Consider the following 13,551-nt stretch of genomic DNA (forward strand, 5'->3'; position numbering starts at 1 on the left):
ATAGAGAGAGAGAGAACCCATTGATCAAGCTGATTGTCAGAGAAAAGTAAATCACTGAATCACCTGAAACGGTTCTTTTCTTGATAAGGCTGTAGCTATATCAAAGAACTGTATGTAAATTAAGTTCAACAGCAGCACACCATGAACATTGACACCAGAGGACTTGACCGAATTGAACCAGCCGTCATAATTACTGCAAAACCTACTTTTGAGAATCCATTTCTTCTTTTGGACTGTAGCTTGTGCTTTCCCTTTTGTCATTTAAGTGAACCTTGTGTTACAATTTAGTGAATGATAGCTGTCAACTTTTCCTTGATTAGAGTCCGATCATGTAAGTAAATGCAGGGCTTCAACCTGCAGGCTTTGCTTCAGAATAGTTTTTATCTGAAATATGAACATTGTTCACATTGTTGCTGAACGGGTCTTTTGTGTCATGCCGTTTGCATGGAATAATTATGGCATGTCATTTAAAATTATGCTATTTAATAGTTCAGCCCCTAAATAACTTTATTCTATCGATCACTCACCCCATGGACACTTGAATTCATGGACATTGAGTGCTGATGATTTATAGGAAAAATATTAGTATTAATGATAACCCATTGAAACCAGAAAAGCATCTGTTGTCATTTTAGACTGTTGCGTTGGTCGTTGCTATTCAAAAATACCAGACATACCGCTTTATACAAGCTGTGTCACTTCATGCCGTGCTGTGATCTTGCACATCTTCTGTTTTTAAACGTTTTTCTTTAAGCCTTGAAAGTGTGAGAACTACTGCTTTAGAAAACATTTGTGGAATCGGTCTCAGGTCTTAATTGGAGATGCGTCTGTTGCCTCCTGTGACATAAGGCATGATAGTCTATGTAACTGTGGCCATCGTGCTGAGGGACTAGTTATTCAGCTCAAAAGAAATCGCACCCTTGTGAAGTGAGGGGCGCTAATATATTAAAGTCTAGCTCATGTTGATTAGGTGATTTAATGGAGATGTAAAACAAACGGTGCCAACACAAACATCCAACGCCATTAACAATAAAGAGACTATATGACGTAAGGCACATTATGATACATTTTCCCTTCATTGTCAATGGCGTTTACAAAACAAACATTGAATTAAAGACAAACATGAAACCTGTATATAGGAGGGGCTAGCACCCCTCAAAAATGACATATTTTGATATTTGAGGGAACCCCCTTAACTCTGAGATTGTAAAAAATGGGACCAAATTGAAACTAATTTCCCATGTGTACACTCTCAGAGTCAGACCTGTAAGAGTCCCTTTGGAACGTTTTTGTTCCGTCACCTTTTTGAGGGGAGCTAGCCCCTTTCCGAAATTATGTCATGTGGCAGCCAAGTCTATGGACGTTTAATGTCTGTTTAGACTGAGCCTAATTAAAAATAACTGGTCACCAGCCAAATCTATGGACTTAATTGTGTGTTTAGGGCAGTGAAGTGTGATTGTTTTTATTTATTTATTTATTTTTCATGTGGGGAATAGCATGTGGTCAATGTCAACGGCTGATAGTGTGGAAGGGTTACTGAGAGACAGAGAGAGAGAAAGAGACAGAGAAAGATAGAGAGAGAGAGAGAGAGAAAGAAAGAGAGAGTCAGGTCTCATCATGTGTCATGTGTCACCTTCAGAACGTTCTCAGAGGAGGATTTGATTAAGGAGGCTCAGCTGATGCGACGTGCAGATAACCCCTATGTCATGAAGGTCCAGGGCTTCTTCAGGGGCTGTAAACCTGGTCATGCCTTCGTGAAGGTGGGCATCGTCATGGAATTGATGGAGAATGGATCCCTCTGTCTATTCCTCCTCTCCCTCCCTATCTCTCTCTCTGTTCTTTAATTTTCTCTCCGTTCTCCTCTCTTATTCATCTAGATCACTGACTTTGGCCTCGCCAAGTTTGACAACAATAAGACAGCCCCCAATGTCAAGGGGGCGTGCACACCCTTCTACGCACCTCCAGAGGTATTCAAGGGCTTGCCAGGGGGAGCCGACTGTGCCTACGACGTCTACAGGTATTCATCATTCCCTGTGCCATTATTTTGTGTGACTCGAATTCAACAAATGAGATGGGAGATGAGATTCAATTTATTGTCAATGTACTGTACAAATACAGCACAGCGAAAAGTATTTTCGCATCTCACCAATGGTGCAAACATGTCAGCTGTGTATCATTGCGAAGCCCTGTGAATATCCAACATAATGCATCTGCTTTGCTATAGTGGATACTGGATACTAGTCTCCATACCAACAAGTAGAACATTCAATGGTCATGTTGATATTTCTGTTTCATTAGATGTTTTGTTTGACAGAAAGTAGATGGATGTAGATATATGTACTGTATCTACTATACTGTAATGACATACAGCATAGGCTTTTTATCCAGTTGCTATTTATTTTATTTTTAAGTGTTCTTATTTGGCAAACTATAAATGCTATCTGTTGTGATATGTACTCTAATTGCTAATACATTTTTATTTTTATTTTAGTTACGTGGTGCTGCTGTGGAGCATTTTAAGTGAGTAATTCTCTGAATAATTTCTTTCCCCCGGCTCAAAACGCCTGTGTCTGTTGATGAATATAACGTTATGAATCAAGCACCTGTTTCACTAACACTACTTTAGATCAGTGGTTCCCAAACCTTTTAGCTCGAGACACAAAAGAGAATCGGGAAAATACATAAAAAACATTCCCCTCTCACCTAAGAACAATATCAGTCACCAGAACCAATGATGGGTGTTTTCGATGAATCTAACATGGTGTGAGTGAGTTGGAAGTTACAGCGGGTTTGTATAGAGCGTCGCAGTCCCGCCCCCTTAAATGACGACACCAGGCCCAGGAAATGAATCCCAATGCATTTTTCCCATAGACATTTCACAAAGTATTTATTTAAAGACCTTTTAAGCGTCGTACGAAGCCAACTCGAGTCGTGACAAATCAAAACAACCACAATATTTTGGACCAAACAAATAATTACAAAGAAGAAAAACAACAAAAAGTGTTGTAACCTGCCTTTTTTCTACTTTCTAATTCTTTGTTTGGCCCAAAACATTGTGTTTATTGTCATGATTTGTCACGACAAGAGTTGGCTTTGTCCGCGGCGTAAACGTTAAATAAATACTTTCTGAAAAGTCTATGAGGAAAATGAACGGTTTTCTTTTCCGGGTCTCTCGAGGGGGCGGGACTGCGACGCTCTATAGGAACGGGGTCCGATAAAATTATTATAAAATATCTAAAAAGTGGCGTGGGTGTTCACAAAAGCCTCAGTAGACGATAAAATGAGCCCCGTTCTCCTATTACAATTCCCATCCTTTAAAATCATCTATCTTCCCTCCACTCTCCCAGATACTGGCCAAAAGAAAATGTGTTTGTTGTCTACGAGGGACAACGGCCACCCCTAGAGTATATTAATGGAATGCAGGCCGAAGGGCTGGCGGAGCTGGTGAAACTCATGAAGAGGTGCTGGAGCCAAAAGAAGGAAGAACGACCCAGTTTTACCGGTGAGGAGACTGACCGGGAACAACCATCACTTGGAAAGTTAGAATAGTTTTATGGAGATCATTGGGCAAGTTACTTTTAAAAAGTAACTATTTATAATTATAGTTAATGATCTAAGTAAAGAAAGTAACTTCACTGTGAGAGCACATCACCTGTAAGTTAGATGACAGTCAGTTGGGTCATCAGCCATTTAAATCACAGTAACTATAACAGCGTTACTGAATGGTATAAGGTAACTAGTTACATTATTAGTTGGAGCAAAAAGTAGTTACATTACAGTAACGTGTTACTTGGTAAGACGTTAGTCCCAACACTGGTATAGAAACTGGTGAACTGATCACCAAAGGGAGAAAAATGTAATGGAATCCCTGTGAAACCCTGTACTCACTAAAAGCAATACAGACAACATGCTCAGTATGAATACTGCTCAAATGTAAAGAGTGTGGGGAAAAAGAGAGCAGAGTTAATTTTCTGTTATACTAAAAGTAGTTCAGCAAAAATCTGATTGGGTGCCATAAGGCGGTTGCTATGATTTAACTGGTAGATGTGTTCTATTCAATAGAGCATCTAACTTTCTTATTTTCAGAAAGGGAGAAGAATAAAATGGAGGGGGCAAGGAGAGGGAGAGCAAGAATAACTTTGTTGTAATTATATACGTAATAAAATAAAAAACAGTATCAAGCATATAGCCATGGGTCTTATAGGAACTGACTGCAATTTGTCTGAGCAACTGAATCAACTTTGTGTCTGTGTTGTTCCCAGAATGCACAGCTGTGACAGAACCCCTGTATGGCATCGAGATGCACAGGACTGGGATTCATCGTGCCTTCTGCCAAGTGCAAATGGAGCTGGAAGTCTGGGGCAGAGTCCACTTCAATACGGCATACAGTAGCGCAGACGTCGATCAATCTGCTGATTTCTGATCGTCTGCACCTTTGTTAAATGACACTCTTCCCAAGACATACTGTTGTTCAATAGAGCTCAAACCGTACAATGCCATACTGTATAATGTACCGTATTTGATATGAAATAACATGATTGTTATTTACAGTGTTTCTGGCAACAGAATGAAGCTCCTCCATACAGTTCAAACTGACGCCACACAACCTCTGTATGCAGGGATCTATGTCCCTGATTGTGGCACAGCAGAGGTGTGTAAGATCTGGTAACCACGTTTAATCACCGAAACCCTGACCGGGGCGCCCCACTTTGTCCCCTCCTTTTCCCCCTCTCCACCAAATCTGTTCTCTGAAAATAGCTGATCTAAATCTCTCAAGCGTGTGAGATCTACCATTTTCACCTGATGTTCATGTTGATTTACTGATGTAAAAACATTGGAAGAAAAACATTGTATGCAATGCATCATAGTAACACGGTATGTACAATGTCATGTTGTCATATCAGCCGTTTATCATACGCCAAATAGCAAACATAGTAGAGGAACAAGCTCACGCATTATGGACTTGTACATCAGCTTTTACTCTTTTTGAGGAAAGAAGAAAATTCAGAAAAATATAGAAATGCTGTAAAAATAATTGTGAGAAATGTTGGGCGGGACTTTCTTTAAGTTTGATGTGATTTTAAGTTTCTGTTGTATTTATTTAGTGAAATGAAAACATTAAATCATAAGTTTAATGTTACATTTCCATTTTCTTTTCTTTATTGAAATAAAAATATTGCACCGTGATATCATTTCTGATTTATTATCTTTTTATAGTTTGACTTTTGGCATATTGCACATGAGCACGCACATGCACACGCACACGGCACATGTGTGTGTGTGTGTGTGCACGTTCGTGCCTGTGTGTGCGCCTGTGCTAGCCTGGTGAAACCACTTCCCCTGCTGGACAACATTTGCATTCTGCCAGCAGGGAGAGTCTGGGAACTCTCAGGCAGAGATGATGTACTCCGGTCCAATTCTGTCCGGAGCGATATGCGGCTGTATGAGGCCGGGATCAACGCGAGACTTATGACATTGAAGTGCTGCCACAGCGCAAATGTAAACACAACCTAACAAGACTACAACTCGAAATTATTATGGAGATATCAAATGTTCGTCCCGCTGCTTCCGGGTTCATCGTTTCTGCTTGGGAGATCCCAGATGCAGGCAGGAGGAGGGAACTGGTGAACTCTATACTGCCTCAATCTGGCGAAGTCAGGTTACGACTGTGCACCTTTTACCACACATGTTCCCCTGTTGTCATTTTGTGACTCAAACCCCCCACCCCCCTGACAAATTGACAATTGGTCTTCCTTATGCCTGGAGTGTGCATTGTTCTCGGATCATTACTCCTCAAAGAAATTTAAGTGCAGGATTTATACCCGAACATGTCAGTCATATTTCATCACAATCTTTCAATGGAAAAAATAACATTCTGCTTCGTCTTACTATTTCAGGTCATCAAGGATGTACATCAAGAATAATTAATTGTGCTGCTTTTGCTATTTGTTTTCAACTTTAACATGCGATAATGCAATAATGTTCATCTTTTCAATTAAAACCATGAATGTCTGTCTATTGTCATTTTTATTAATACATTCAGACAATACAGGTAATACCTCACGTAAATATATCACGTTACATGTAATTAGCTATGTATTTGTGACAAAATACAGTGCTTTAGGACTTTTTCAGCTTTTTGCAGATTATGAAAGTACTCTCAGAATGTAAGCTTTCAAATGATGAGTTGTTCATAGAAATCAGAAACTATTTGAAAAAGATATGCTTGTTTGAATGTTGTTAAACCTCTAACCATCCATCAGAGTAAAATGCTCTCAGAGTTTGAAGTTTTTCACACTACTGACAGTCAGGTAAAGTGTGAAGTGGATGAATTGTTAACTCTTGGTGGTGAAACCTGAGAACAATAGCCACACATTAGCCTACCGAAACAAATATCTGTTGTGAATAGAATCAATCACAGTGCAAGCATCTTGGTTTACATGTGTGTGTGTGTGTGTGAGCTGGACCAAACAGGAACATTTTTTGGAGCATTGATTGAATCAAATCTGATGCTGACCCATTGATTGAAATATTTATTAACAGTTTGTAGAATTTACAGTACATTTTAAGCACAAACTCAATACAAAGACTGTTAACTGTGAGTGGACGACCCAATTAAGCATTACACTTGTTTACAACAGGGTCCACATTGTTCAATTCATCAAAAGGAGACCCATAGGAGACCACAGTAGAATTAGTGTCCATGACATCAAACAGGTCCCCTCATATAAATATCTGGGAGTACAGATCGATGAGGACCTGAGCTGGCACACGCATGTTACAACACTGTGTTCTAAGATACACCAACGTCTACACTTTCTCAGAAGACTTAGGCTTTTTGGAGTCAGTAGAAATATCATGTTGACCTTTTACAGAGCTAGTATAGAGTCAATCCTAAGATACGGTATATCCAGCTGGTTTGGCAATCTAACTGTGAAATACAAGTCTCAAGTAAATAGGCTAGCAAACATGGCTGGGAAGATCATGGGATTGTCCACCCCACCCATCACTCCCCAGGCCATCTTTGAACAAGCAGTGGTGAGACAAGCTCGGAATATTGTATCTGACCCCTTGCATGTACTGTACCGAGAGTACGAGCTGATGCCATCCGGTAGGAGGTATAGAACTCCACGATGTGTATATAATAGATTTAAACACTCTTGTTCCCCTGTCAACTAAAATGCTCAATCAGGGATTGCCGAATGCACTTTAATGACTATAGTTGCACTTTATCAAGGGAATGTGTGCAATATCTCTGTTTTGTGTATGTGGGTGTTTTATGGTGTTTTTTCTTTTTCGTACTGTATGTGAACATCGTCTGTTATTTGTATGCAGCTGTGACTGTCTCCAAGACAAATTTCTCCCAAGGGAGACAAATAAAGATAACCTTGAACCTTGAACCTTGACCTGATGCCGCTGCATCCTGAACCCGGGCCAACATCATCACAGATTCTGAAACAAAAGAAATGCACCGAAGTCCAGCCCAGAGGTAGGAAGAGTTATTCTGTGTGCATATAGCCCAATGGTAAATTGTAAATTGTAATGGTGGTGTTACTGTACAACCTCAGCAGTGCTTGCACACAACACAAATGAAAATCATAAAAACATCAACATGCAACAACAATTAAAGGAATGCAAACTCGTTGCCCAGCAAACTTTTGACCGCCTTGCACGGCAGCAGCAATGTACTGTTATTATGTATGACTATAAAGTACAACTGTGTACATATTTTTGAAAATGTAAAATCTATCATAAACTCTCCTCTCCTCTCATCTCTCCTGTCAGCAGAGGGTAAGCTGTATTAACCTCGCTTGGCAGTTATTATGATCTATTTCCACTCCTCTCTTCTGATGCTTCCACTGAATGTATACTGAACACGCACACAACAAACAAACAGCAGCAGAATGCTGGTGATAAATTCAGGACGTCAGGTTGTAGTTGGTTTATAATTCAGTCTCAGTGTCGTCCGGGGCAGATGAGCACCCCCCCTGGATGATGCATAGAGGTAAATAAACAGGTCTAAATGAGCCCCTCCTGTCGCCCCCAGACCCTCCCCCACCCCTCCTAGCCTCAAGGCATCCTGGGAAAATTGACTGCACGCTAGATTTCGATAATTAGGGCCTTAATGTTAGTCCGTTGACAAACTGTAGTGTGGAGTGTTTGTATGTGTGTGTGCGTAATGCTCGCCGCCGTCACCCGCGAAGGATTAATCACTGATTTTCTCACCTCATTTTGTGTCTCTAACATTTGCCGTCCATGAAGAAATAGGTTAATAGTTTGAACAGTGGAGTATAATGTGTGCACTTTTAACCTCGGCTTCGCCTGCAGCCGATTGAAGCGATATTACCTGCGCCACAGTCAATCTAAGACACCACACATCATTACAGTGTGAATGTAAAGAACAGTCAATCTAAGACACCACACATCATTACAGTGTGAACGTAAAGAACAGTCAATGTAAGACACCACACATCATTACAGTGTGAATGTAAAGAACAGTCAATGTAAGACACCACACATCATTACAGTGTGAATGTAAAGAACAGTCAATGTAAGACACCATTCATCATTAGTATTCTTTACAGTGTGAATGTAGAGAACAGGCAAGCTAGCACCAGTATGTAGACTTCAGTGGTTTCCAAGCTTTTTACCCTGTGACCCAAAACAGAAATTAGACATTCTCCCGGGACCCAATTTAATGAAAATAGCAGATTTTCACTACTTCTTAAATAGTTGCTCTAATTTATGTAATGGGGTGTCTTTTGACAATGTTTTTTAAAAAGATCTGGCTAAACTGATCTACTGTACCTGCACTAGGTACTTCCTGCTATATCTTCTGCTGTTTTGTCGGCTTGTACGTATTTTGAGTGTTATTGAATAGGAAAATGAACGCTTGTGAGACACAACAAGCATTTTGCCATACCTCTGTGATGAATTACAATACAACACATTCATTATGGGACCTGTGTGTGCGTGCGTGTGTGTGTGTGTGCTTGCGCGGAGGGAGGTTATTTCTCGTGGAGACATTTGGAGGGTGAAAAATGGCTCTAGGTGAGGGATTCTCTCTCTCCATCTCGGCCGGCCCGACACAAACCTCCCACTAAGGTGATTTGGCCCCATCGACTCCAGCTCTGTACCTGTTTGACTGCCAGAGAAGAAGAGAAGCTGTGAAGCGCCCGGGAAGGGGAGGGGGGGGGGGTTACTTGGAATAATGCTTGGAAGGTTGCCAGTTCCATTCTGAGGAGAACGAACAGCCCCCCCCCCCCATCTCCTCCACCACACACATTCTGACCCGAGTATCGTCACCGGGGGGCCCACGGGCGCGGAGTACAACCCACAACCCCCGAGGCCTCTGCTCAGCCTCTCGTCAGAAACACGAGATTGTTTTATTGTCGAGTCAAAGGCGGTTATTTTTAAGGCTCCTCAGCGTTATTGGAGAGAGCAGTGCAACGGCAGACATGAGGCAGGGTTTAAACCCGTGAGGATTCTGTCTGTGTTTATTCCATAGAGGACACACCCATGGAGGAAGGCCCAGATTGGCTGACATTTTGCACCATATCAGGATTCGCGACTAAGGATGCCTTATTGCCAACAATTATCTCCACATTTCTCTTTTATTGTTTTAAAATTTTTAACAGATTGTTGCTATTGATTGCTCTCCACTTTCACACTACTGGAACACAGCAAGTGCAATTGAACCAGCAACCCATTGATTGATTGATTGATTGAAAACTGTATTAGCAGTTTGAAACCGTACGGCTGTACAGTAAAACAATTCTAAAATTCTACTACAGAAACATGCACGCACGCGTGTGTCAGTTCAGTTTGGATTAGTCGCCTTTGAGACTTTGTGGGATTATGTTTTGATGTTGAGTGAAATCACGCATCTTCTCATCTTAACCCCTCGTGAGCCTTGCACTTGTCAATAAGAGCGATCGGGGCGATTGAGTCGTCAGAAACATTGCCACAGCTGGGGCTGAATGCTCAACGCACTGTAGAGTCCTGAGACTAGTAAAAAATAATAGTTGAAAAGATTTGTATTTGTTAATTTTCAAAAAAGGGTTATTCTTTTTCATTTTCTCTGTTCTAAAACCCCAAAAGAGTTTGGTGTTTTGCAGTCTGAGGTGGAGCTGATTAGATGGGATGGATCTGATTAATTCCTCCTTCATCCGTCTCTCCCGTCGTCTTTTAATATGCAAATGGTAGACCTGTACGCACAGGCCTCTCTGATGCATATTATTTAAGAGCCGTGTCCTCGGGCTGTATCCATGCTCTGGAGGGAGTTGTCTGTTTTCACTGTGAAATAAATAGTTGTTAAAGAGGGAATCACAGGCGCTTCACTATCTCTTTTAGAAGATGAAAAGATTAATCGACATGGGTAACATATTTCCGTTGCCATTTTACTAACTATCAGCTGTGTTTGGATAAATAAGAAGGGAACAAAAAGAAGGAAAAAAACGAGATTTCTAACAAAACATTGGAGTCTTCCCTCTTCCACGAGGGACTTGTGGAATATTCAAAAGGTATTAGAACGGTGATAATATTCTAATTCCTTTTTTCTGTTCATAATGGCTCTTGTCCTGAGGTCAGTCCATTTGCAATTATCTGATATTAGCTGAATCCTCAGAGGTGTTGTTTAGGACTGGTGATTTGAATAAGTGGAATCAAGGCTGAATGCTTTGGACTGGAGACGTGATCTTCCACTGAACATCCTGTCTTGTCTGCCATATAGCAGGTCCGCAAACTCCGCGTTATGTGACCTGGGGGAGTCCATCTCAAACTACTAGACTTAAAAAGAAAAACCTCCAACCCAGAGCTCGCCTTCAACACAACCTGAGACACAGTCATGTTGTTGTTTAGTGTACAATTGACAACACCCCCATAAAAAAAATAAACAGCCCAGCATGCTGTATGCGCAGCCTAAACCGCGTGCTCAAAGTACAGTAAGTGCAGTTTAACTCTTGACTGCGTGGGTTGAGGCCAGGCCGACGCGCTCCGAGGAGATGGAACAGCGGAGGGTGGAATACTTGACATTTCTCCACCATGACGGAAATGATACTGCTCTCATCTCATTATGTCATGCTCTCTCTAACTCTCTCTCTGTCTCTCTCTCTCTCTGTCTCTCTCTCTCTCCCCCCCCATGGAAATCTCTGTACCTTATTCACCATCTTTACAGATAGAAACAGGACCTCAGGTATACAGTGAACTAACGGTAGTAACAGTACATATTGATATACATATCACAGGCTTGAACGACTTGACGTTTTGCCTGCGATTTATGCTTAACGGTTATGTCTCCGTATCAAGACAAGACAAGACAAATTCATGCACTGTGATTTAGCTGGCTGTATGAATAGATTGGGAAAACAAGTGGGTCTCTGCAGCGGTCTAATGAGAACAACTTGAACGCTCATAGCACCTGGCGGCAGAACATCTGGATCCATAAGGCCTGGTGCCAGCTTGTTAATTCTCACCAGATTGAGAATCACTTTTAATCGCGAGGCATTATGAATGCACAGGAATTCATCTTGATGACATTGGTGCAGACATGCTGACAGCTCACACACTGCTCTAACACACAGGCGCACACGCACACACATTTTGAAATTGCAATTCAAACAAGAATAATGGCATCCCTCGGAAAACACACACACACACACACACACACACACACACACACAGAGACACACACACACACACACACACACACACACACACACACACACACACACACACACACACACACATGAAGATGTCAACCTGGATATGATGAGTTCCAAACGTAACTAAGGAACATTTTCAAACTACATCTAAACTCCCGCTATATGGTTCCCGCATGCATCTCCCATGTCCTTGTAGCACATGTGTAAAGATGAGGGGTACATTTGCCATCTAAATTCTGAAAGGTGGGTTGAATATAACATTCCTGAGTGTAACTTACATGCCAGTGTGGCTCAAAAGATAAATCTCAGGTTTATAATCCAAAGGTTACTGGTTCAAAACTCAAACTAAACAAAAAATCAACAAAAAACTAAAACAAAACAGCTCAAATGCAAATAATAAAATGGTTCAATTAACACATAATAAAATAGCTCAATTAAATGTGAAGAAGAGGTTCAATAAAAGGCAATTAAACAGGAGATTAGGGTTCAAGCCTCTTGAAGAACATTGTCACGGTCCTTCTGAAAGGTGCAGTGTTTAAACCTCCTAAAGTGTGCATTGTTTATGAAACTCCTAAAGAACCTCTAAATTCTGAAAGGTGGGTTAAGTGAGACATTCTCAACTGCATTACCATGCCATTGTGGCTCAGTGGATGAACCTGGGGTTGAGTCTCCTGAAGGACATTTTAATTGTCCATCTAAATTCTGAAAGGGGCAGTGTTTGTATCTCCTAAAGAACATTTTCACTGTCCATCTAAATTCTAAAAGGTGGGTTAAATATAAGTCCCAGATTGTACCTTACAGCCCAGCGTGGCTCAAAAGATAAATCTGAGGTTTACAACCCAAAGGTTGCTGGTTCAAAACTCAAACAAAACTAATAATCAACAAAAAACTCCAACAAAACTAAAAGAAACTCCAACAAAACTAATAATCAACAAAAAACTCAAACAAAACAAAAAGAAACTCAAACAAAACTAATAATCAACAAAAAACTCAAACAAAACTAAAAGAAACTCAATCAAAACTAATACTCAAACAAAACTAAAAGAAACTCAAACAAAACTAACAAAAAACTCAAAAAATATTCAATATAAAAACTGAAACAACAAATCAAACAATTAGAGGTTCAAGCCTCTTGAATAACATTTCCACTGTCCTTCTGAAAGGTGCAGTGTTTGAACCTCCTAAAGTGTGCATTGTTTTTTAACCTCCTAATGGAACTCCTAAAGAACCTCTATATTCTGAAAGGTGGGTTAAGTCAGACATTCTCAACTGCATCACTTATGCCTGTGTGGCTCATGAGTAAAATCCAGTGTTTGTACACCAAAGGTTGCGAGTTCGAACCTGCCACAGGACATTTTCACTGTCCATTCTTTATTCTGACAGGCTGGTTAAATATAAGTTCCCGATTATACCTTACATGCCTGTGTGGCGCAGGTGATAAGCCTGGGGTTTATAAACAGAACATTCTGGGTTCAAGTCCCCTGAAGAACATTTTCACTGTCCATCTAAATTCTAAAAGGCTGGTTAAATATAAGTTCCCGATTATACCTTACATGCCAGTGTGGCTCAATAGATAAAAACTAGGCTTCATAAACCAAACGTCATAGGTTCAAACCTCAAAGAAAACCAATACTCAACCAAAAGGTCAAACAAAAACAAAAACCAAAAAGACAAAATCAACTGAAACAAAACAGCTGAAATAAAGTGTCATAAAAAAACTCAAATATCTCAATAAAAACTAAAAATAAACTGGTTCAATCAAATTAATGTGAAAAGTACAAAAATCACTTTGCTTAATATGTACATTTCTTAAGCTCCGCCCCCAGGAGGCAGGCTCATAAAGAAAATCCCGCCCCAGAGGCGGGTTCCCAAAAAAGATCCTCCCCCT

The 13,551-nt window shown here is 40.6% G+C and overlaps 1 long non-coding RNA gene across 1 annotated transcript; it reads left to right on the forward strand.

Moving 5' to 3' along the window:
• The first annotated feature begins 2,489 nt into the window (after window positions 1-2,489).
• LOC310854259 lies at window positions 2,490-5,187 on the forward strand. The gene is made up of 3 exons (XR_014568887.1): window positions 2,490-2,520; window positions 3,348-3,502; window positions 4,263-5,187. It is a non-coding gene; the product is annotated as an uncharacterized lncRNA (long non-coding RNA).
• The last annotated feature ends 8,364 nt before the right edge of the window (window positions 5,188-13,551 follow it).

Source organism: Protomyctophum parallelum (genome assembly GCF_964188405.1).
Source record: "Protomyctophum parallelum genome assembly, chromosome: 23".
NCBI classification, from domain to species: Eukaryota; Metazoa; Chordata; class Actinopteri; order Myctophiformes; family Myctophidae; genus Protomyctophum; species Protomyctophum parallelum.